The sequence below is a fragment of the Musca autumnalis genome, unplaced genomic scaffold (assembly GCF_047663935.1).
Source record: "Musca autumnalis isolate F117 unplaced genomic scaffold, ASM4766393v1 scaffold_5, whole genome shotgun sequence".
NCBI classification, from domain to species: Eukaryota; Metazoa; Arthropoda; class Insecta; order Diptera; family Muscidae; genus Musca; species Musca autumnalis.
The window spans coordinates 51,620,816-51,645,187 of record NW_027412088.1 but is presented as its reverse complement, the minus strand read 5'-3'; the positions used below and the strand labels follow the sequence as shown (position 1 = coordinate 51,645,187).

The 24,372-nt window shown below is 33.4% G+C and overlaps 1 protein-coding gene across 3 annotated transcripts in view; it reads left to right on the top strand.

Annotated features, from left to right (window-relative positions):
* LOC141405177 (uncharacterized) overlaps window positions 1-24,372 on the top strand; it is a 53,492-nt gene that overhangs the window by 2,058 nt on the left and 27,062 nt on the right. The gene's annotated exons all lie outside the window — the stretch shown is intronic.

Sequence of the window (24,372 nt, the reverse complement as noted above, 5' to 3'; positions counted from 1 at the left end):
GTCATATTATAGTGGTTGTGTGGGTTCGAATCTTCGGCTTTTTTTGAAATGAAATCAGTCTTGTGTGACATTCGACTTTGAATACCTGTCAAATATATGACGTGCTTGCTCAATGCCATTTGTTTAGATACCAGTACAAATTAGTTTTAAGAGATCCCCGAATTTGACTTCCTTCCGTTGTTCACAGTTAAAATTTATCTCACCATTTATTTATTCATTTCACTTTCTATAGGAGATCTTAAATTGGATTACAAAATGTTGTTAACTTAACTAATGTCTCAACATAGTCTTCCTCTAGCCAACTATGCTTACAAAACCAAACCTCAAGTATGTGGCACGAGTTAAATCATTGACATGAATTCTTTTGAAAATGCCATATCCTCATCATCAACATGTTGCAGCAGCCGGCGAATCATTTCAATATGGATTTCCGGTCTTGTTGGTGATTTACTTCTTGCTTTTGTTTTTATTACAAGCTCCAAACAAAATCACTGACTTGTTAATGATGAGGATGATGACGGTTCCTTCCCCAAAACCACGAATAACAATTATTATGATCTACTTGTTAACTGCAGCAGCAGTTAATATTGCATTTTGGTAGTTTCTCCCTCTCTCTTAACTGGGTTAAATATAATTTCATAAGATTTTATTTTTTAGTTTTTTTTTTTAAGTAATTTCTTTCAAAACTAAATTACTTGGTTTGAAAATAATAGTCTATAAAAAGAAATAAACCAAACCTACCTCTCTCTCCCAGGCTCTGGCTCTTCTGGCCAAAGAAATACATAAACCCCAAAGACCATCACCTTAAGTACTCTGGTAATTACATTTAAAGAGGTTAAATCTAAATTGCTTGATTGGCCTGCTGAGATTATGCTTGTGGTAATGTTATTTCTTGTTGTTGTTGTAGTTGGTTGGTGCTTGCCATAAAACAAAATGTTTAAAACTCTTGTTAAAGTAGGACAAAAACTGTTAGTCAAACCATTTTTTTCCATTTATGACGAGAGGTAAAAATAAAAAAGGAAGAAGAGGTCATGTATAGGTTGATGTGGAGGTTAAAAGGAGGCACATTATGTTGTATTTTTTCCCAATCGAATATGAAGTTTTTCTTGCAAGGCGGGAAACTTGTGGCAGACAGGCTGGCAGGGACAGGCCTAGTCATAGGGTGATGGAGAATTTAATGTTAAAGTTTATTGATTTTTTATAAATCATTTCGAATTAAATTTTCCGTTGAATTTCTATTTAATGGAGTTTATAAATTAAAAAAAAAATATTTTTGCTAAAAAACGTTTGTGTAAATGTGCTATTATATGAAGTTACAGCAAACCCAGTGTGGTTTTGGCTACATTTAGTGCTGGAAAAATAAGTCCTGATTTTTGGGGGTACGAGTTTGTTAAAATAATGGGTTATTATACTAAGTTTACAGTTAAGAAATCCACTTGTTTTCAACTGTAAATTCTTTTGTGTATACGTCAAGTTAAAACCCATCTGAAATCCATTGGATTCCATTTGACGTTTTAGCAATGGAATTGACAGTTAAAACCGAGTTGATTTCGTAAATTTTGCTTGGTAGTTCCATTTTTTCACTTTATAGAACAGTTCAATTGATCATCTGTTCAGTTGCTCATTTAGTGAATCGTTCTTTTCATGGCACAATAATACAGGTACAACGGCAAAACAGCTGATTATCACAGTAGTTGTCAAAATGCATTATTGTGAATAAAATCACATACAAAATGTAAACAAGCAATTCACAGTAGTACATTATTGTGACCAAATTTGACGTTTGGCATGATTTGATGTAACATCTTCTTATTCCACCATGTATTATTCCACTATTGAACTTATTCATTCGTTCCTTTACTTACCTGAGGTTACCATTTGTTACCATTTTTAACCTGCAATGCTGGAAGCAATTTTTAGCAATTTTAAGAGAGTGAGAGAGGAGAGAGAGCGAAAATGGCTTTCTCTTCTACCACAGGCTACCAGCAAAATTTCTGCAGGTAAAAAATTGCAGAGCTGATTTTTCGACTTTTGCTTTTATTTCACAATGAAGAAGAAAATGGACGAAAAACAGAAGAAAAAGTCGAAAGCTGACAAAACTAAATTAAAAACTGTAAAATAAAAGACGAAAATTGATTTTTTATGTTTCTTTTTGACATTGCTGCCAGATCTACCATTTTTCCGTTCTTTACTTTTCTGGTAAAAATGTTCATGAGAGAGAAATTTTGAGCATTTTTGACACTTTTCTCTTTTACCACTCTTACCATTAAAAAGTAAAGGAACAAAGCTACTACTATTAAAGATGATTTACACTAGAGTTTATTGTCGTCATAATAGCTCAACCAATAACCAATAATATAAAAAACAATCATAATCATAATAATAATAATAATAATTATAATAATAATAATAATAATAATAATAATAATAATAATAATAATAAAAATTTAAAAATTTATTTCTACATGCACGAAGGCCGTCGCCATACCGACTAAAAAACACCCTATTCTCTTTCCCGTGGAAATTTTGTCCACCCTGGAACCGGGTTTATCATTACTTCGGGGTGGTTTCCTACATAGCTGCGTCAGCTCCGTCTATTTCAAATGCCTGCGTCCACGCCTCCGCCTGCTTCTCTGGTCTGCTCTGCATCATCAATGTCTCGCTTTTTGGATCGAAGAACGTCTTCATAGAACTTCTTTACAGCTTTCCATATGCTTAAGTCACTTAACATTTTGGGTATTAGCATAGCAGAACCACCAGGTAGTGGTATCACACCAGCTGATCGAATATGAAAAGTCTGCTCCGCTTCATCGATGTCTCGCTTTTTGGATCGAAGAACGTCTTCGCAGAACTTCTTTACAGCTTTCCATATGCTTACGTCACTTAACATTTTGGGTATTAGCTTCTCAACCGTTATTAGCCCTGTCAGAGTTTCAAGCTCTAACCGCTTCTCGCTCCATTTTTTACACTCGAATAGTGTATGCTCGGCGTCGTCCGTATGGTTTTCTTCCTCGTATATGCAGTACAGCGTATTTCGTTTGCCTATGTTATATAGATACTTCATAAAATACCCATGGCCTGTGAACATCTGAGTTAAGTAGTAGTCCAGTTCGCCGATTTTTCTTTCAATCCAAGATTCAAGACTTGGGAGGAGTCTTTTTGTCCATCTACCTTTGGTCTCAGCTGTCCATCTCTCTTGCCAGGCTTGAAGGGTTTCCCGCCTTATTTCATTTTCTTCTTCCTGTTCAAGGCTACCACTTTGGTTTTTCGTCCATATTTTCTTTCGTTCGCGTATAGTGAGATTAATGGGGACTACTCCGGCTATGACGAGGACTGCGGCTCCGGAGACTGTTCGGTACGCGAACGTGATCCGTAAAGTGGCTGTTCTCTGGACTGCAAGTAAGGAGTTTGCTCTTTTCTTCCACTTGCATTCCCCCATCGCACAGTGGAAAAAAGTACCGATTTAGCGCGCCAAAAGTAAAAGTCTATGTTTTATTGTATGTTTGTCAATAAATTCGATATGAACAGCTATAAATTGACAATTTTACTTCATTTATTAATATATTTGGTAAATTTGTATTTTTATCGTAGAATGGTACCTATCGACTTTCGGTATTTTAAAGATTTGTACCACATTATCCAACCGAAACGGCTAGGATTTGGTATTTAGTCTCCGTGGGGGTTATGCATACACTCCTATAAACATTTTCGGTATAGGACCATGTTTTCATATAGCCCCCATAGACCGGTACCACCGATTTCGGTAATTTTGGAGGTTTTAGCCATATTATCCAACCGATTTAGCTGAAAGTTGACATGTAGTCTTCGTTGGTAGTATAAAATATTCCGACGGAGAATTTTCGGCACAGGAACACGCATTGATATGGCCCCCATAGAAAGGTACCGCTCTAATTTCAGCATTTTTACATAAAAAATGATATTAATAAAAATAGTAATAAAATAAAATGTTGCAGTTTGTTGCAGCTAAAATTTTACAAATTAGTTAAGAACTATGTGTACTAAAAATAAAATAAAAAATCTACGCGCCATCCCGCGACACTCCTTAGTAATAGCTTTAACAAAGTGCTCAATTTGGAAAAAAACGGATGCCACATGTTTTAAGTGTAAAATCCGAGTTGCAATAAATAACATCTTATATTCAACATTTTTTAAATCACCTGCTTCACGAAATGTTAAATTCAATAAACCTTTAAAATTACTTTGTAGGAAGAGTGCATGCGACGATCACAAATTTACTACTAAACTATATTATGAAAACTAGTTAAAAAATGTCAACCAAAAACGGACCGTTATTCCGCTTAGGCTGATGCAAAACAAATTATTTTAAATGCAGTTGCATTCTGTGGACACCTAAGATTAATACTGCAACAATCATTTTTAAATTGGCGTATGTGATTTTTTTGACTTTTGGCGCGCTAGATCGGTATTTTTTTCCACTGTGCATCGCCCCATATTTCACAACCGTACAAAAGTATGCTATTATTGGTTTCTATCAACAGACGTCGCTTGTTTTGTGTTGGACCTCCGATATTAGCCATCAAACGGCTGAGTTAGTTGCGCTGTTATTTTCGCTGCTTTTGTAGCAGCATGTTTTATTTGATAGGAAAATGTCATCTTGGAGTCCAACCTTATACTCGTACCTAGGTAATTAATACTTTTACTCGAATTAAGTGTCAGGTCGCCGACGTTAAAAGCGATCTCTGTTGGTATGTGCTGTCTTGTGAGAAGAAGTATCTCCGTTTTGTGAGTAGCTAAGCTAAGACCATGTATGTCTAGCCAGCTTTTGGTTCTGATCATGACTTGCCTTAACAGTATCTCTGGCGCTTATGACCGCTGTTATGTCGTCAGCGTAGCCCACAAGGAACGTGTCTTGGGGCATTTAAATTTTTAGTATCTCGTCGTAGCTTATGTTCCATAGATCTGGGCCAAGAATAGAGCCTTGTGCTGCTACCGATGTAATTTCAACACACATCTGTCCTTCTGTTGTGTTGTAAATCAATTCCCTGTTGTTTAGGTAATCGGCTAAGATGTAATTCAGGTAAGCTGGTATTTGAAATTTTGATTCCAGTGCTTCTATGATGTCTCTCCATCTGAGGCTGTTAAAGGCGTTTTTAACGTCGAGGGTGGCTAGCAATATCAGAGGTCTGCTATAATGGGTTTTCTTTTGTGCGGCTTCAAAAGCCTGCGTGACGTCTCTCAGGGCACCAACCGTTGATCTGCCAGGTCTAAAACCGTGCTGTCTGTTCGACAAGCCTCCTCTATCAGCAATAGCTTCTTCCAGTCTCGGTTTTAAAAGCCTTTTGAGTAGCTTGCCCGCTGTATCGAGCATACAGAGTGGCCTATAGGCCGATGGGGAATCCGGGTCGCCTTAGCCTTTGCTTATCAATACCAATTGCTGCGTTTTCCAAATTTTGGGGAATTTCCCTTGCGTTAAGCATGTGTTGTATGTGTCAAGAAGTATTTCTGGGCGATTTGTAGCTATTTCCTTCATCACTTCTGTTGGTATGCCATCTGGACCTGGAGTCTTCTTAGACTTTAGTTTTATTGCAGTTGCGACGATTTCTTCTTTTGTGAAAAGTGGGATATTTGTGTTTTCTATAGGCATTGTGCGTTCTTCCCGGTGGTCGTGTGTGGGGAAGAGCGATCTTACAATGGAAGTAGTTTTGACCTCGTTCATTAGTGGTGTGGGATTTTTCGGGTTTAGCTTTTCATAACAAGTTTATATCCTGTGCCCCAAGGGTTGGAGTTGATATCCTCACGTAGAGCTTCCCACATTCGCCTTTTGCTATCGAAATTTTTATTCTGTAGGTTCTTCTTGGCCTCTTAGTAGATACTTCTCTCGTTTTCAGATAGATACTTCTTTCGTTTCTCGTTTTTTCGTTTCTGCGCCTTGCCCTCGTGTATCGTCTTCTGCATTTGAGACATTCTCGTCTTGCATTTGCGATATCTTCATTCCACCAGTGCACATCAAATCGTTTTAGGGAATCGTCAAAGCTGTTCTCAACACGACTCTATAAGAGTCTCCGTCAAAAAAATAAAAGTAAAAAATATACCTAAAGGTTAATCTGCCCTCCTCAATGTGAGGCACCTTAATTAAAATAATCTGGCGAACGAATACTTGGCAAGCGAATTTAACACAATTACTGCAGACCTTAACAGATTTTCAGATTTTTTTTCAAATAATGTTACTGTTGTCTTGTATTTTTTATATTTTTCCCCATAAAAAAGAACCCAACTTTAGGCTAAACAACAAAAAAGCAAACAAAGCAAAAAACAGAAACATAATAAAAATAATAATAATAACAACTTGACAGTGGCATATTTAAATATTGTCTGTAATTGGCATGCTCCAAAATGCCCCCCATCACCCGTCTTCACTATTCAAGAAAATTTCCTCATAAAAAAGCTAAACAAAAGACAAGACCCCAAAAACAGCAACAACAACAATAAAATAATGATACTATGGAGCAACAACAAACCAAGAAAATGGGCTGTCTTAGTTTTTGTTGTATTTCTTTGACAGTCCCTTTTTGTTTTTTTCGGGAGGAAATATCTAAAACGTTCATAAGATTAGCATATTGACATACATGACGTCCAGCAGCCAGCATTGAACAATAGAGAAGTCCAGTATCATTATTACGATGATGATGATGATGCGGATTGTAGAGCCCTTAGCATGGAGGAGAACTTCAGACATTGTTTGCGTTGCAGCAAGCATTTTAAAAATGACGATGACAAAGAATGTCCATTATAATATTTGAAATATTCAAAAAAAAAAGAAGCTGGTGGCAGCAATCCCCAAGAATTTTGGGGGGACAACCACTTTATTCACAGAACGACAACAATAACAAAAGAAATAGCAACACCAGCCAAACTCTAGCCGCCAACAACAATAGAGATCCATTCGGCATGCAACATCAAAAGCTCTTATTGCCACAGAACAACAAAAAAACACACAAAATACTGAAAAAAGAAGACTAGCACACCGACCGACTTAAAATTTAAGCGTCAAACAACAATGCCAATGTGATACGTTTAGCTCTCGTTTTTATTATATGATACAATATCCACTACAATAGACACACAAACAATCATATGGGGGGACAGACAGGCATACAAATAAATAAATACCCCCAAAACACCATCCATCCATAGTCGACACACCAAAATGCTAAGAAGTGTCGACTTCAGTTGTGGTGTGCTTTGCTTTGAGTATGAAAATAGCCTCAAAGAACGACACAAAAACTGTCACGCATGCATTTAGGGGTCTCAGCTACTAACAAAACAATTGGTAGTAGCACATATCACAAACGAAAAAAACTGAAGTGGCATCGTCAGCAGCAGCATCATCATCATCGGTTTCAGGCGGCAGATCATTATCATGCCATGTCCATCAATCTCATTGTGAGGAGCAAAACACACAATATTTACGTTTGTGTGTTTCTGCGTATCGGTCCGAACGAATTTTTTTGTGGCATCTTTTTTTTTGGAGATTTCTTTCATTCGTTGCTTGTTTTGCCAAGAGACACTTAAGAAAATCCCAACCAATTCAAATCCAAGTATTCAACTTAACTTAAACCTCTTCGACATGGCATCACAATTGTCCACAGTGCCACAGCAAACCAAACAAAATCGTTTTACCTTTAAAGCAGTCACGAAGTTTTTTAGTTGTTGTTGTGGTTTCCAAAAAAAAAAAAAACACAAAAAATACGATCTTGAACGACAATGTATAGGGGTTATTACTCGTATATTAAAATCAGATCAAAAGACAGTAGCCCTTAAAGCAAACAAACACACACAATAAAGCAAGGTAAAGCTGAAAATAATAGTGTAAGCACTAAGTGATGCTAGAGGAGTGAACGAGGAAGATATGGCAATGATGGGGGAATTTAGTAAATGCCCAAAGATGAGAAAACAAATGAGTAATTTAGGCATTTATTTGACCAAATCATCGGTGTGTGGAACTTAAAAGAACTACTTGAGTGGCCTAGTTCTGGGGTTTTCTTTAGTGAATGAACCGATTGTGAAATCGAATGAATAATTTACACACTTATTTGACAAATGATGTACTTTTGTGTGGAACTAAAAAGAACTACTCTTTGTGACCTAGTTCAGTGGTTCCTTTCAGTGAATCGCAAAGTAAAACAAAGTGCCTTTCTCTTGCGCCAGACATCGAAAACATAACATGAAATTTTTTTAACTTTCAGGAGAGAGAGTTTTGAAGGAACTCCCTTCTCACTTCTTACCCATAAACTCAAAACATTTTCATAAAAATTTTCATAATCTGACACAAGACTAATACGGGGAAAGGATTGATCATGGCATATTTATAGAAGGCAGTTGCATAAATTACAACTAACAATTTAACAAAAACAACAAAATAAATGCATTTTGAAAATCATCTAAAATTGAAAAAAATTAATTTAAAATTTAAAAAATGTAAGCATGGTAGAACAAATACAAGGTAAAGTTAATACTACAACAAATACAACTCGAACAACAACCACAAAGGAATTTGTTTTTGTTTGTAAACGTTAGTGTCAACGTAAATGTAAACAAAACAAGGAAATGTCTATAAATTATTGGAATTTAAAAAACTAATAATTTTTCACATTTGATTGAATATTTTGGAAAACATGAATGAAAATTCGTCAGATTTTCAATTTGAATGTTTCCATATCATTCCACTAAATGCATAATTTCTCGCAGAAAGTAGAATACTTGCAAAAATGTTTCGGGTCGCTGGTAATTCATTGAAAAAAGAGAAGATGTTTCAATCATTTGCTTTTGAAAACAAAAAAGCACATGTTTATTAGGGCTTTATTCTTTTCAAGTTTAACAAAATACCACACATATTAACAAATATTGTACCGCCTCTATAAGCGGTGTTTTAGTGTGCGGCATGTCGTTCGGACCTGGAGGAGGTTACATGTCAATGATATGAAGCCGTCTTTATGGGAAATAGGTTTTTTTTTCTGATGAATAAATTTGTTCTTGAAAAATATATATCCCTAATATACATCGAACATAGAAATAAATACATAAAATGTCGAATGGAATTTGACACTAACACTACAACCCAGTTCAGTCAGCTGGGTATTGCTGCTACCTTTTCTTGTTCTACCATGAAATGTAAGAAAAAAGTAAAAATACAGCTGATTTTCACTTCTACCTTAAATAAATATGCCGCAGGACAGATGATAGATTCTTTTGTGGAACTAAAGAGAACTATTTTCAGTGGTTCATTTTAGTGAACCTTTTTGTGGGAAAAGCGTTGCTAGACAACTGAATGAATAATTTAGTCCCGATCCACGCAACGAGTAATTTCACTGAAATTTTGACCTGCAAGTAAAAGAAAGTGTAAAATAAAACCGTCTGATTGTTCCACACGAATATTGCAACAAAGCAAAATTGCAGAACACATCAAAGCGTGTACACTAATTTCTTGAAATTATGTTTTTTCCCCAAAAAAATTCAATATTGCATGTCAAAATTTCTTTGAAATTACTCCAGTGCGGACCGGGACTTACGAACTTAATTGACAAGTGATATATTCAGCCTTTGATATACTTTTCTGTAGTGTAGTTCAGTGGCTCTTTTTAGTGAAACGTTTGTTTGAACTACATAAAAATAAAGACTTTTATTTGCAAGTTATGAATTTTTATTTTCTTGTAGATATTCTTAGAAATCTTTTCAATACCAAATCAGTTTTAACTCACCACGGCCTCGGCGTCATAAAACCCAAGAGAATTATAAACAATTGGAATAATTTATTTTTTATATCAAATCATGGGCTCAATTCTGTTTCTATGAAAATGTGCAATGAAAACTTTTATAAAGGAAAAAACTGTCAAATGAAAAAATATATAAAGGAAATATTTTTCATTTCGAATTTTCATAGAACAAGAATCCAGCCCCATGTCTTGATACATCCCTCATCTTATCCAAAAATGAAAAGACATGTAACAGTTTTTTTATCTTATGCCTTATTAGAACGATTTGCGTCGTAACTGGAAAAACGAACGAATAAATTTACGCACTTCATTGACAGATGATATACATTGGCCAAGTTCAGTGGCTCCTTTTAGTGAATCACAAATAATGAAACAAAGGGTCTATTATGGGAAAGGCGTACCTAGAAAACCGAATGAATTATTTACTCGCTTAAGTGGCAAATGCTATATTCTCTCTTTGATATACTCCTCTGTACTTTGAGTGACCTAGTTCAGTGGCTCTTTTTAGTGAAGCGTTTGTTTGAACTACATTTTATGAATTTCAATTTTTTGATGGATTTTCGAATAGAAATTTCTTCAATACCACATCATTCAAAGTTTACCACGGTGTCAACAGCATAAACTCCAAGAGTTTTAGAAACTATTTAAATAATTCCTTTTTTTTCGTGGGATATGAAGTCATGTTTTGATACACCGCCCCTTCTAATCTAAAAATGTACAGACATGCAACATTTTCTTTTCTAAAAATACATACATATGAACATCTGTACATACTTTCCAAACAAGAGTTGTAACTTGAACAAAAACATGCATCCCAGAATCATTGTTGCATCCATCTTCCAATATCTCTGTTGGACGGCCCTAAAATGAAATTTCTACCACATATTGTAACCATAATTTAATAACACCTTGTAACGTGTAAGCATTTTACGGAATAGATGACGAGATTAGGTATTGTTTTGAAAATAGAAATTTGATGTTGAATCATTTATCAACAGAAATAATTTGTAAACGAAGGGAGAAAAGGAAGATGATGGAGAGGTGGAACATTAATAATATTTTTTTTGTTTATTAGAAGTGTTGATTAGAGGTATTTCTTTAGGGCGGGGGAAAGAAAAGAAAACAAAAATAATTTAAATCAATCAAAGTCGAGAAGTTTTTTTAACAGATTTCTTGTTTTCTGAGAGTAGCACCACATTGGGCGCCATATTTTAAAAATTAAAGCATACTTGAGTGAAACAGGTATTTGCATCAGGTGATGAAGGGCAAGATTGGCAAGATTTAAATTACGATTTTTGAAGAAACTATTAAAATGTGGCGCCCAACGTGGAGAAATCTTGTGAGAAGTCTTGAGCTGTGGAAATCCTTTTATGGGAAAGAATTACAAAATTATTATTACAACAGCAATTACATACATATTTTTTAAAAAAAAATATATTGTTTTTTTTTTTATTTTTTTAAAAATAAATTACTATAAATGAGAGAAATCGTGATTTGTAGAATTTCCTTAATGGAGAAGAATGAAAAAAATAATTCAATTACCATCCACTATTTTGGGAAATTTCTCATTTTTAGAGAGTTACACCAAATTGAAAACAAAAATAATTTAAATCAATCAAAGTCGAGGAGTTTTTTTTTAACAGATTTCTAGTTTTCTGAGAGTAGCAACACATTGGGCGCCATATTTTAAAAATTAAAGCATACTACATAAGCGAAACAGGTTTTGTATCAGGTGATGAAGGGCAAGATTGGCAAGATTAAAATAAGGATTTTTGAAAAAACTATTAAAATGTGGCGCCCAACGTGGTGTCTTGAGTTGTGGTAATCCTTTTATGGTAAATAATTAAAATAAATTATTATAACAACTATTACATATTTTTTAAAAAGCTTACATATTTTACATCCATATTTTTAAAAAGCTTCTAGTTTTCAGAGCATTGCCTCAGGTTGGGCGCCATATTTTTTAAAAAAGAAATAATTATAAATGAGCGAAATCGTGATTTGTAGAATTTCCTTTATGGAAAAAATTACAAAAATAAATCTATCACTATCAACTGTTTTCGGAAATTTCTTAGAATAAATCATTCTAACTGTCTAAAACATGTTTTAACATGGGATTAAGAGCAATTAGCAAGGTTTAAATGTGTCTAAGTATGGCTTAAGTAGCAATATATAGAACCCATATCTATCTACAACATCTAGATGAAATGATTCCACAGTTAATATTATTAAACTATATTCCTTATTTAAATTTTGTTATTTAAAAATGGCGCCAATTTGGGAATTCCACATTTTTTAATTTTTTTTTTTCAAAATTTAAAATTTCAGTGGCGCCCAACGTGGCTCTCTTAAATTATCCTGTCCGCATTGGATTTGTAGAGAAGTTCTATCAACAAAATAATAGATTTAATAAATTGATAATAAACTGAACCACAGGAAAAAAGTGTTGTCACGGCGTGTTAGCGTTCAGAGCCAAACTCATAACTTTCAAAGGCAGCGCTAAGCGTTTGTCATGAAAGCACAACTAAATGGGAAAATCCTCATTGTTGTAAAATACAAAACAAAAATGCATTTGAAAGAAGAAAAGTTCGAGGACATCGAAGCCGCTCCACATCCGATATGTCTGAAGAGTCTTTACCGAAGACGAAACATGCATGTCACATAGTGGTGGGTGTGTGGGTTCGAATCGTCGGCTTTCCTTTAAAAAATAAAAAAAAACACACGTCATTTTTTCAGTTTATACAAAATGTGGCGCCCAATTTGGGTATCAGTTGGCCCTCATCAGTTAGGCCACCTGTTAAAAGTCTCTCAAGAGGCCATATCTATAGCTTCTTGATAAAAATGGTACCCATTTTGGAATTCCACACTTTTAAAAAAATGTTTTCAAAATTTAGAATGTTAAGGAAAATGGCGCCCAAAGTGGATCTCCTAAATTATTCTGTCCGCATGGGATTTGTAGAGAAGTTCTATAAACAAAATAATAGATTTAATAAATTACTGAATCTCACGCCATTTTTTTTTCAGTTTATACAAAATGTGGCGCCCAATTTGGGTAACAGTTGGCCCTCATCAGTTCAGCCACAGGTTAAAAATCTCTCAAGAGGCCATATATATATGTTCCTCATAAAAATTATTCCAAAGTTGACATTATTAAACTTTATTTCTTTTTCAAAGTTTTTTTTTCGAAATATGGCGCCCAACGTGGGAATTTAATTGCAAACGGCCAATATGTAATTTCTTTTACCAACGAACTCCCACATTGTCACATCCGTCAACCTGGGTGTTCAAATAGTAAAACAAAACTTTAATTACCCGAAAAAAAACTTTTAATGATGTGTTCAGTTATGTGCCTTAAGGCGTTGATGGTTACGACTTCCTCCATTGTTGGTGCGTTTTATTTGTTCGTGCCATAATTTAACAACGGAAATTCTTGGGGGTATTTTATTGAATCTCCAAAAAACCAATGTAATTAATACACAATTAATTGGAATTTTATGGTTTAAAACAATTGAATTCGACAACTATTTAGGGAACCACAAAGTTCTTTTGGAACCTGTGATGAAGCCGCAAGGAAAATTTACATTTCCTATAGAATCTCCAATAAAAAATTAGAAATTCTTATTTTTTTTGTTAAATTTCAAACGCCAAGTGGCATTTCCTGTCCACCGGTTCCCTTGTGGTAGACATGTAAAGAAGCCATATGTATGTTAGAATGGGGGAAGAGACTTGCTTTTCAGTTCTTTTGGGGATTAACTAAAGAACACACATAATCCCAACCACAATTACCCTGCATTTCAAACAATTCAAATATATTGGCTTTAGATTTTCGAATTCAATTCAAGCAACCCATTGATATGGTTAATTACACATTTGCCGGCAAATGGCTCAAAACCATAGAGCGTGATGCAGCATATAAAAAGAAAACTCCGCTGGAGCGTAAACTGTATTAGCTATAACTAATTACATGTATACTTGTCATTGCATATCAAATGGCGACTGCCGTAGACTCAAAATAACTTTTAAAGGAAATATTAGTAGCTATTTCAAGTACTTAGTTACTTTTGTTTCTGAAGTGTCTAACGGTTTCAGCAAATGAAATGTATCGGCATTTTGGGCTTTCATCTTTATATGGTTTGGTTTGGTATGTGTGTGTGTTTTGTTATGCAGGTGCTGTATTTTTTTTAATGGAATTATATGGCACTTGATTTGTAAGTAAGCCGATGCGACACATAATGTTGGGGCGTTAATGCTTTAGAATATTTCTAGTTTTCTTTATTTGGTATTGTGAGTTGGACTTATTGTGGGAAGTTTTTTTTTTTTTTTTTTTGTTTAATGACCCACTTTGTATTTGTTAAAGTAAAATTAGCATTCTCTGTAGAAATGTAATGCCATGGAGCCGTAAGTAGCAATTTAATGCACTTGACATCGAAACGCTTTAATGACAATTTACAACATGACTAATTGTATGATGTGTAAAGCATTTAATTTCGAAGAATTTTATTAGGTCTCGAAGATAATTTAAAATTTTGCAAAATGAAAGTTTATGGTCAGTTCCGGTACTGCAAGAATCTACTAATTCTTACTATTTTTTTTCGATATCATAAAGGACAAATTGTTATCGTAGTAAAAAAATAGTAGCTTCGTGCATGTTCTGGAACAGACATTTAGTTTCATTTAAACCTTTCAGCAAGGCCATATTTCGCATGTTTTCTTTTTCAAAATTACAAAATAAAACAATTATTTTAAAATTCTACAAATGTTTCATCTAATTAAAATAATTATTTTCACGTTGGGCGCCAAATTTTCTACGTTGTTTACAGAAACACTTATACTTCGATCTATTTAAACCTTGGTAATTGTCCTTTGTCACGTTACGCAGGTATATTTACTGTTTATGTAGAGTGCTGCATTTTACCAATATGGCGCCCAACATAGGGTAAATATCTGACAATCATACTTGAAACACACAAGTATCAAAAAAAAAAATAAATAAATAAAATATATAAAATCAAGTTTGAAGACAATGTAGGAAAGACAAAATGTTGAAAACGAATTTTTGAATTGATCTCATTAAAAATGTTTGCACACGTTGGGCGCCAAAGTTTTAATAGATTTTTTTTTACAAAAAGGCTGACATTTCGTTCTATTTAAATCTTGCCTTTAATCACTTAATACAAATACAAATAATTTTTTGCTTCTTTTGCTCGATATGGCGCCCAATGTGGGGGAACTCTCTGAAAATATTAATTTTAAAAAAATAATTGTGATTAATTTATTTGTTTCATTATTTCCCATAAAACAAATTCCGCACTCTTTCACAATTTTTTTTAAGATTTCCACATGTTGGGCGCCACAGTTTTATTTAGAAAACCCCTAGTTAAATCCTTTTAAACCTTGTCAAAATTGACCCTAATTATTGATTAAAAACACATATTTTGCTCATTTAGAACAATTCATATTTAAAATATGGCGTCCAACGTGGGGCAACGTGACAAGTAGATAATTAAAAAAACAAGTAAAAAAGTATCAGTCGGCTTTGCCGACAGAGATATACCCCCAGCCTGTGTATTTTGAAACGAATTTTTCTCAAAAAACTTATGTATTTAGGGGGTTTAAAAAATTGTGTGCGTTTAAACCGACAAAAATGTTGATTAGTTTGCGGAGTAGATACTAAAAAGAATGGATCTCCAGCCACTGCATATGGGGCCATAGGGGTTTTTACACCCTTCGGGCTGTTTGATCAAGAAGTATGGACTTGCCCCTGAAAAAAACTTTTACCATCGTAATTGAGGCAGCGAATGCAAGTTGCTTTAACAAAAATCAAAGTTAGTCCATATCAGGTCTTAAAGTGAACTTATCCGAAATTTTGTGTGGGAGGTACCGGATGGAGTGGACGAATATAGTCCATATTTGAACTTGATCTATATCTGGTAGATATATTAGGATGTGTAAAGTATGGACCAATTCGGCCACTCCCTTCAAAAGTTACCATGCGAACAATTTTTCCGAATATTTTTGAACTTTTGTGGGAGAGGTACCCGAAGGAGTCGACCGATGTGGCTTATCTTCGAACTTAAACTACGTTTGGACAAAATATTACTAAGGCCACATTTTGAATCGAATCGGCAGATCCGTTCGAGAGTTATTTTGCGCTCCAACCACCTCACACGGTGTCATAGGGGGTTTTTGCAACTTTCAGCCTATTTTCTCAGGAAGTGTGGACTTGCCCCTGATGAAACTTGTACCGTCGTGTGGAGGGCAGTGAATACAAGTTGCTTAAACAAAAATCAAAGCGATTCGAAAGATGGCCCTAAACTGAACTTTTCCGAAATTTTTTGTGGGAGGCACCCGAAGGAGAGGACCGATTGAGTCCATATTGCAACCTTATCTATGTCTAGTACACATTTCACGATGGGCAACGTATGGACCAAACCGGTTACTCCCTTCAAGAGTTATCGTGTGCACAAACTTTCCGAACATTTTCGAACTTTTGTGGGGGAGGTACCGGAAGGAGTGGACCGATGTAGCTCATCTTCGAACTTAAACTAAGTTTGGACAAAATATTACGAAAGCCAAAATTTGAACCGAATCGGTTCATTCGTTCGAGAGTTATCATGCGCTCCAGCCAGCAGGACAGACAGACGGACGGACATTGCCAGATCGACTCCAAATTGTCTGAAACACCTTTCGATGAGGCACATTTTCATCGTATCAAAGTGTATATACCCTCCTTAGCCTAAAGGCTGAGGGTTAAATATAATTACAAAAAAAAACAACAAATCTGAAATTTCTTAGGACATTCCTACAAATCTCTTGTGGATAGAATAATTTTTAAGAGGTCCACGTTGGGCGCCATTTCTCAAAACATTCTGAATTTTCAAAAATTATAAGTACAACAATGGAAATTACAAAAACAACAAATCTGAAATTTCTTGCATTTTTACGGGTTGCAGGTTGGGCGCCATCTTCCTTAACATTCGAAACTTTCTAAAATATGGCTCAAATAAATTCAGCAAAATCCAAAAATTACACAAACAAATCAGAAATTACCTTATTTTTACAGGTTGCAGGTTGGGCGCCTATTAAATTTCAGAAAATCAAAATATTTATTGCCTTATTTTAAAGTAGAAGTAGCAGAGGTCCACGTTGGGCGCCATTTTCATAACATTCTAAAATTACAAAAATTTGGTCCAAATTATAAATAAATAAAATAAACAACAATAAAAATTACAAAAACAACAAATCAGAAATTTCTTGTATTTTCACAGGTTGCAGGTTGGGCGCCACTTTCCTTAGCATTCGTACATTCAAAAAAATTCAGCAACATCCAAAAATTCCACAAAAAAAAATCAGAAATTACCTGTATTTTCACAGGACTCAGGTTGGGCGCCATAATCTTTAAGGAGTGACGGCCTTAAATTTCAGAAAATCGAAAAAAAATTATTGGCTTGTCTCGAAATGACATTCGATGGTGCCAATTCTAGATCGAAAACTAATGAACCGATTTTCATACAATTTTGTGTGGTTATCAAGAATATCAAAATCTAAAAAATTAAAAAAATTAATCCGTTTGATGACCTGAAAACGTCAATTTTGTAGAAAAAAATTGAAATTTTGACTTTTTTGTTCCACCATTTCAGTAAAATCTAATATTTTTTTTAAATCGATCGATAAAGGACTAGATCTTTATATTCTAAATAAGTCCACAAAAATATATGACGATCGGTTAATTAGTTTTCGACTAGACTTGGTACCGCAAAACGCTTTTACAAAAAAAGGTTTCGTGGAGGGCCATTTGCCACAAATCCACATAATATTTTTCAACAAAAAAATGCAGACACTCTTTCAGATGAAAAAGAATCTAAAAAAAAGGTTTGGTCATTTTCTTGGAAAAAAATCATGAAAAATTTCCTTTTTTTGGGTTTTACAGGTGGGGTCACCTTTTAAATATTTTAAATGGAACAAATACTTTGCAATAAACATCAAAAAATCTGCCTTAACATTTGAAAATGATTTCCATATTTTCTCAAAGCTCAGATTTAAGTTGGAATGATTCTAAATGTTCAAAACTGTAGCTCAAATTTAACCTTACCTTCACAAAAAAAAATAAATAAATAAATAATAATAAATAATTCAACAAAAATATGCATCGTTTTTCAGAATTTGAAGACACTCTTTTTTTCCAAATAACATTTATGACATAAAATCAGCTTAAGACTACTTAAGCAGCTTTTGTATAATAAAAAGAAAGCTTTTCTTTCCAATTTTTGTGATATTTATGATTTTATTCGAATGGTCATAAAATTAAAAATCCATAACTTATCAAAGATTTTGATAAAAAAGAAGAAAGAAAAGAAATTTTCATTTGGAGTTGTTGGCTTTTTGTGTAGAATTTATGGCTATCAATTTTTTTGTTATATTAAAAAAGAAGGGGACAGAATAGCGGTATTTTTTATGTTTGCGGCAGCCGTTAAGTAGTCTATGACAAAGTCGGAAGACTTGTTAAGCTGCTTAAAATCCCCATTTAAGCTTATTTAGGGGGTCTTTACAAAACGTTTAAAATGATATTTTTCATTTTATTGAAAATCGGTTGAAGCAGCAGCGGCGTGTCGGGTCTATTAATTTTTTGATTAAAAAGAGACACTACTGGTTTTTTTCTGTTTTGGATAAGGAGTGGGGGCGGCTGGCTTAATGCCATCATTTGTCAAGAATAATATTAAAATTTTTTACAAAAACTTGAAATGTAAATGAGGAATTTTAGTAGTATTTAATTAAGGGGTCCAGACCATGGTTTGTTTTCCACATTGGGCGCCATTTTTGGCGATACTAATGGGTAATTCATTGGCATTTTTCAGCAATTCTAATAAAAGTGTGTTTAAAATTGTTAATCAAACCTTTATTTTAAATCGATTTTTATGGGAGAATTTTGTCATGGTTCATCCCCTTTGCTTTTAATTGCTTTCCCCTGCAGCCGTATCAGCTGCATCAAAACTGATTTACAATTTGTGACGCAGTATTTATTTCTTCTACTACAGAAAAAAATTCAATTTAAATGGTATTAGTTTTAAGATAAATAACCAGAGGGATGAAGAAAGGTGGGAGGGGGCAAGTTAAATGTTGCATTGACACCAATATCAGCAACAACATTATCCACCCTTAAGCAATCTGCCATAGACATTCTTCTATACAAACAAAAATACCAAATGGGAATAAATTTCAAATCCTTTAAAACGGGGGAAAAGGGAAAAACATCTTCTGCTTTAAAGCTTTCAAAGACAATTTATGGCCAATGGTGGTATAGCACTTATATTCTAATATCCCCAAGGGTATTGTGATAAGCAGAGAAAAGGAAGAGCTGGAGAGAAAAGAAATGAAAATTGAACAGATGTCATAGGTTGGTCTAAGGAGACATTAGCAAATAGAAAAATACCAAAGAAAAGCATAAAGGGTGGTGTTGTAGATATTCAGCACGTTGTCATAGTCATTTGTGGCATTTGCCTTTGTTTTCTTCTTTCTCTCAATTCTGCTGCTGTAGCGACTAAGATAACGCTGACACTTTGCCTAGTCAAAGTAGCACCAACGAAGAAAAGTGTGAAGTTTGTGGTATGTATTTCTAACGTAATATTTAACTGCGAAATGGTAATTCAATATATTTAAGTAGATTTAACGAAACGATACCCCCCCCCCCCCCCCCCCCCGCGTCTAGCATTAAGTAGAAGTATTCATTTCATAGGCTAGGTTTTTTTCTATCTATTTTTGGTGTGATAAAAGTCAGGAGGACAGACTGTGGTAGCTTTATCTCCTTCAACCAAAAAAACCACAAAAACGCAAAAAGGTGGTTAAAAGTTCATGTGAAGCATAAATCTTTCGCTTTTTGGGCTTCCATGATTTTGCTGTTATCACATTTCCAAAAAGGTGGTTATAATTTTTTGAAAAGGGCTTTGATTTTTTTTTTTTTTTTGAACAATTAAAGATTTATTGCCATCGATGAACTTTAAGGGAAATTTTGCCAATAATTTGCAGGAAAGGTATTCATTTCAGGGGATTTATTGCTGCCCAGTGTGGTCGATTCGTTTGGGGTAATGGTTTTAATTCTCATTTACTTTAAAAAATAGGAACATATATTTTTTTTAGTAGACATTCTAAGTTTGGAAGCAATATCACGATGTACAAAGTTTGGAACAAATCGGTTACTCCTTTAATATTAAGCATTCACTTCTTTAATTTTTTCAGATTTTTTTAGGGTAAAAACGGTTTGTGTGTACTAATATTGAAAAAAATGATTAATTAAATCATAAACAGAATCAAATCTACATTGTCTGAGCAACTAAGTCCCCCAAAAGAACTATTTTAAATTAATACAAAATAAAATTCCCCGATTTGGCGCCATTTTCACATTTTCCCCCTTTTATACACTTTTATGAGTAAAATTTTTCCAGCTATTCAGGCCTCCATGGAATTTGTTTTATCATTATTTTTTTAATTAAAGAAAAAAATGAAATTCCCCACTTTGGGCGCCACTTTCCCAAATATTCACCTTTTAATATTGTTTTTGGTTGTAAATTTATGGATGTAAATATTTATAACACGCAAAATGTACTTGTTCCAGCAATTCAATGTTCCAAAGGGATATTTTTAACAAATGCAAAAGAAATTTCCCATGTTGGGCGCCATTTTCAAAAATTTTTAAATGAAACCAAAAAACAAATTAACAATTTTTAACTGTAGTAACGTTTTCTCCAAATGCAATCCCGCTTTTTCTTAGTCCTATACCTTCGGATAATAGTACAAAACTAATTCCCACGTTGGGCGCCATTTTCACATTTCTTCCGCTTTTTTATACCCTTTTATGAGTAAAATTTTTCCTGCTATTCAGGCCTTCATAGAAACTGTTTTAATTTTTGTTTTTTAATTAAATAATAAATGCAATTCCTCCCGTTGGGCGCCACTTTCCCAAATATTCACCTTTTTATATTGTTTTTGGTTGTAAATTTATGGATGTAAATGTTTAAAACGCGCAAATTTTAGTTTTTCCAGCAATTCAGTGTTCCAAAGGGATATTTTAAACGGATGCAAAGAAATTTCCTAAATAGGGCGTCATTTTCAAAAAAAAATTTAAGTGAAAAAAAATCAAATTAACAATTTTTAACTGTAGTAAAGTTTTCTCCAAATGCGATCTCCATTTTTCTTAGTCCTATACCTTTGGGCGCCATTTTCACATTTCTTCCGCTTTTTTTATACCCTTTTATGAGTAAAATTTTTCTAGCTATTCAGATCTCCAGAGAAACTTTTTTATTTTTTTTTTTTAATTAAATAATAAATGAAATTCCCCACGTTGGGCGCCATTTTCCCAAATATTTACCTTTTAATATTCTTTTTGTTTGTAAATTTTTGGATGTAAATGTTTATAAACCGTAAAATGTACTTGTTCCAGCAATTCAGTGTTCCAAAGGGATATTTTTAACAAATGCAAAAGAAATTTTCCACGTTGGGCGCCATTTATAAAAAATTGTAAATGACAACAAAAAACAAATTAAAAAATTTAACTGTAGTAAAGTTTTCTCCAAATGCAATCTCCATTTTTCTTAGTTTTATACCTTTGGAAAATAATACTAAACTAATTTCCCACGTTGGGCGCCATTTTTCAGAATTATACTATTTTTTTGGGTTTTATTGTTTTTTAGCCAAAATTTATTTTTGATGATAATTTTGTGTTCCAAAAGCTTTTTAACTATAATAAAAGAAATTTCCCACGTTGGGCGCCATTTTAAAATTTTTTGAAGTGTTTAAACCGAATTAAAATTTTGTTAGCTATAGATAATGTTTATTGAGGTGCAATCACCCATTTTATTAGTCCAAATTTACATTTATTTAAAATAATACAAAAGAAATTTCCCACGTTGGGCGCCATTTTCACAATTTTTCCAAATTTGTATACTATTTTTAGGTGTAAATGTTTGTATGTAAATGTTCAAAACCAGCAAATTTATTTTTTCCAGACATTCAGTGTTGTGAAGTCTTTTTTAACTAATATAAAAAAATCCTAACGTTGGGCGCCATTTTAACAATTTTTTTTAAGTGCATAAAGCAAATTAAAATTTTTTAGCTATAGAGAATGTTTTTTGAGGTGCAATCATCCTTTTTATTAGTTTAAATTTATATTTATTTAAAATAATACAAAAGATATGTCCCACGTTGGGCGCCATTTTCACAAATTTTCCAAATTTGTATACTACTTTTAGGTGTAATTGTATGTATGTAAATGTTCAAAATCAGCAAATTTATTTTTTCCGGAAATTCCGGGTTCCGAAGACTTTTTTAACTAATACAGAAAAAATTCCCCACGTTGGGCGCCAATTTCACAAATTTTTAAGTAAAAAAATGAAAAATTTTAAGCTGTAGCGAATTTTTCTCCATATGCTACCTCCCTTTTTGGTCCTGTATTTGTTTCGTCCATAGACATATTTAGTTAAAATAATAAAAAATTAATTCCCCGCTTTGGGCGCCATTTTTACAAATTTTCGGCTTATTTTTAACATTTTTAGAAGTAAATGTTTGAATGTAATTGTTTATAAGACAAAATCTTAATTTTTTTAGCAATTTAATGCACAAAAAATGTTTGCTAAACAAAAACAAAGGCAATTCCCCGCTTTGGGCGCCATTTTCACAAACTTTTAAGTAAAAAAATAACAATTTTAAGTTGTAGTGAATTTTTCTCCATATGCTACCTCCCTTTTTAGCCTTATGTTTGTTTCGTCCATAGACATATTTAGTTAAAATAATCAAAAATTAATTTCCCGCGTTGGGCGCCATTTTTAAAAATTTTCGGGCTTATTTTTTAGGAGTAAATGTTTGAATGTAAATGTTTATAAGCCAAAACATAATGTTTTTAGTAATTAAAAACTCCAATAATGTTTGCTAAAAATTAGAAAAGCAATTCCCCACTTTGGGCGCCGTTTTTACAAATTTTTTGATTTATTTTTAATATTTTTAGCGGTGAATGTTTGAATTTAAATGTTTATAAGCCAAATCCTAATTTTGTAGTAATTTGACGCTTCAAAAATTTTTGCTAAACAAATACGAAAGCAATTCTCCGCTTTGGGCGCCATTTTCACAAATTTTTAAATAAAAAGAATAACCAATTTTAAGCTGTAGCTAATTTTTCTCCAGATGTCATCTCCCTTTTTAGACTTATATTTGTTTCGTCCATACACATATTTATTTAAAGCAATAAAAAACTATTTTCACGCTTTGGGCGCCATTTTCACAAATTTTTTGGTTTATTTTTAATATTTGTTATGAGTAAGTGTTTTAATGTAAATGTTTATAAGCCAAAATCTTAATTTGTTTAGCAATATAATGTCCAAAAATTTTTGCTAAACATATTCGGAAGCAATTCCCCGCTTTGGACGCCATTTTCGCAAACTTTTAAGTAAAAATTAACAATTTTAAGCTGTAGTGAATTTTGCTCCAGATGCTATCTCCATTTTTAGCCTTTTGTTTATTTCGTCCATAGACATATTTAGTTAAAATAATAAAACAGAAATGCCCCGCGTTGAGCGCCAGTTTTGAAATTTTCTTCTGGTTTATTTTTAATACCTTTTAGGGGTAAATGTTTGAATGTAGATGTTTATAAGCCAACATTTATTTTTTAGCAATTTAGTGCTCCAAAAATGTTTGCTAAATAGATTCAAAAGCAATTCCCCGCTTTGGGCGCCATATTCACAAATCTTATTGTGGAAGAAACAAATAAACGATTGATTTTGAATTTATTGAATTTCCGTCAGACATTATCTCCTATTTTAAATTTATATGTTTATATGCTTTTCCATATTTTTTGTTATAATTATACAAAAATAATAACTCCCCAGGTTGGGCGCCATTTCCACAATTTCCCAGCTTTCATACACAATTTTTTAACATACTATAGGTATTTACTATTAATTTATTTAGTAATTCAGTGCCCCTGAAGCATTTTTGTTAAAGAAAACCTAATGTAATTACCCGCGTTGGGCGCCATTTTCAGAAATATTTATTTGCAAGAAACAAATGCACAAACTTTTCAGTTCCAGTGAATTTCTTTCTCCGAGTGTTAACTTCTTTTTCTAATTTTACATTTATTTGTATTATCCTTTCCCATTCTTTGTAACTTGCCGCCTAAAACCGCCTCACAAAAGAAACTAATTGTTGTGTATTTGGGTTTTTAATTAAATTTCACAAATGTAAGTTGGTTGGCTGGATGGGAACGTACGAATGAATGAATGGCGGCCATAAACCACAATAAAGTCAACTCATTAGAAATTCCGTAAAGAGCCTAACCTTGGGTTGCTTCTAATCCAAAGGGATTAAAAGGATTGTGGGTATGTGGGAGCTGAGAGAGAGAGAAGAGAATTGCACGCAATATTGGTGGCCACATTTGAATATTTTTACTTGGCAAGAAGAAGGCAAACAAAATAAATGTTTGTAGGTTAATTAGCTTTTGCTATTATGGTTTACATTTTCATTTAAATTTTCCACGGTCGTAATGAAGTGTCAGCTGTTTGTGGAATTTATGCATTTGAGGTTTTTGTGGACAACATAAAAATCATACTCATGTCACATGTTAAAAAATTTAAAA